Source organism: Cherax quadricarinatus, chromosome 20, assembly GCF_038502225.1.
Source record: "Cherax quadricarinatus isolate ZL_2023a chromosome 20, ASM3850222v1, whole genome shotgun sequence".
Classification (NCBI taxonomy): domain Eukaryota; kingdom Metazoa; phylum Arthropoda; class Malacostraca; order Decapoda; family Parastacidae; genus Cherax; species Cherax quadricarinatus.
The window spans coordinates 31,362,811-31,365,235 of NC_091311.1; the positions used below are offsets into that span (position 1 = coordinate 31,362,811).

Sequence of the window (2,425 nt, forward strand, 5' to 3'; positions counted from 1 at the left end):
TTATTAATTTTAACATTAACGTAAACGTATAAAAGAAAATTTTAGAAAGGACTTAATTGTAAATGAGTTCTTGCTAATTGACCAGTTTTACCTAATAGGCATGACTTTTGTATAATATATATATATATATATATATATATATATATATATATATATATATATATATATATATATATATATATATATATATATAATGCAATAAGATCACAGTAAATAGGTGATTTCAGAATATGCAAAACAGCCACTGTCAAAGAAGAGTGAAATTCCAAGCGCTTTCGTGACTTCTCATATTATCATAGTTCCTTGACAATGTGAGAAGCCACGAAAGCGCTTGGAATTCCACTATTTTCTCACAGTGGTTGTTTTGCATATATATATATATATATATATATATATATATATATATATATATATATATATATATATATATATATATACACACATACACACACACACATATCTATTTATGTATGAACTCACCTTCTTGTGACTGCAATAATCGGGTCGCAGTTCCACGCCCTTCATTATAAAGAAATATCTCTTCAGTTTGATTGTGGTAAATAAATGGAATGCGCTAGGTGCGGAAGTTGTGAAGACAGTCACTATACACAGTTTCTTGGGTTTATATATGGAAGGGGCTGATAGGTTATAAACACAGAGTGCCAGTGAATGTAATTAAAGGGGCAGGACCAGGAGATGAACCCCGACCCATGACCATCACGGGTACACCTTGGTGAATATTACTCAGAAGTTGCAATTGTACAGACGTCCTCATGGCGCAGTGGATAGCGCGCTGGACTTCTAATCCAGAGGCCGCGGGTTCGAATCCCGCTGGGGATAGTAATTTAAAAGTTTGATAGGAAAAATAATTTCAAGACCGAACTTCTCAACCGTAACTCCGCTTCTGTTGCTTTAAACAGTGAAATATTTGTGACCGTTCGATCGCGTCATAAGAAAGAAAATACTCGAGGTCTTCTGATAACAGGAAAACAAGAGTTTTTTTTTAGTGAATGAGCACCGAGGGTCATACTAAAACTGAAAACACAGATGAGTCACACACAGATCAAGAACAAGTTCCCAACATTGGAAATTATGAAATACATCTCTCTTTATAAATAAAGTTAACCCAAGTTCCTAGATCAAATTGGCCTTGCACTACCGTCCATAGGATGGATGGGGCAGACAGTGAGCTAACCGCTTCGGAACCAAAATCAAATTAAAAATCTGCACTTAGGGATTTCGATCGACTAGGAATATATACCTTAATTAATATTCGCTTATTATATTTGAATCCAAGAGTTTATGGCCAAGTTTTGAACACTGTCAGCGACCACAGACTCTGTCCCTTAATTTTTGATATGCATGTTTTTAATCCCAAGTCTGATTTCAATTAATTTCACTCTGCCAAGCTTCATATAATAACTCTTTAATTTTCTTATGTTCGACCGATTAATATCCGATTTAAGGTAACAAACATCATATAGACATTTTCTTAAGCCAGAAATGGATAATCTTTGAAGAATTAACGTCACAATTCACAGCGTCACTGGAACAGTTCACACTAACCCACACTTCAGAAAGAAACCTTCGAACGACTATTCGCTACATATCAGACCTTTCTCAAGTCATAACCTATGATTCTACTCATTCTTGCTCACTGAAGTTCCCTCGATATTGAATTGACTCTAGTTTTATCTGCCATGACTTTGCTTTCGTTATGTTGACTTTCGCTTTTAATACTTTCATAATTTTCACTTCTCTGTGTGGAGTCTGTTCTTTTCCCAGCGCTGCACATTTTATGGGTAAGAGTCCTGAAGGGATCATTTTATTCTCGAGAAACATATTTATCAACACTTTTACAATATAATGTTTCCCAGTATTTGTTTCTCTTACATAACCAGTGTCTGTCACAATCCCTGGGCGGCCATTGTTCTTATTTTTCTCAGCATAAACAATATGGAAGCTCTACCTGCATGTTCCATATTTTATGCCTTTAGTTATTTACGAAAAAAAGATTTGCTGCAAGCAGCACATTGGTACCATGGTTGTTGCACTTTTGTAATTGTATTTTGTTTTATTTTTAAAGGGCATTATTATTATCATAATCAAAGAAAGCGCTAAACCGACAAGGGTCATACAGCGCTGACATTTAAGGGCCAGTGCTTCCCTTTATACTCCTCTCACTTTGTGTCTACAGTCGTTAACTGTACACTGTGTTTATTTATTTTCTTAGTAATTATTTCTTGATAATAATTAAATGCAATATTTCTGTGAAATATTGAGTTTAATTATTATAAATGTGTTTTAGGAGGTTATTATATTTCTTTATTATGGTGATGATTTTCTACTCATTATTTTATTTTCGTAAATTAATTACGCTACTGCTTTTAATATAAGTTAATTTGACTTACCGTAGAGATTCTTA

The 2,425-nt window shown here is 33.9% G+C and overlaps 1 non-coding gene across 1 annotated transcript; it reads left to right on the forward strand.

Annotated features, from left to right (window-relative positions):
- The first annotated feature begins 767 nt into the window (after nucleotides 1–767).
- Nucleotides 768–840, forward strand: TRNAR-UCU (transfer RNA arginine (anticodon UCU)). The gene has a single exon. It is a non-coding gene; the product is annotated as a tRNA-Arg (tRNA).
- The last annotated feature ends 1,585 nt before the right edge of the window (nucleotides 841–2,425 follow it).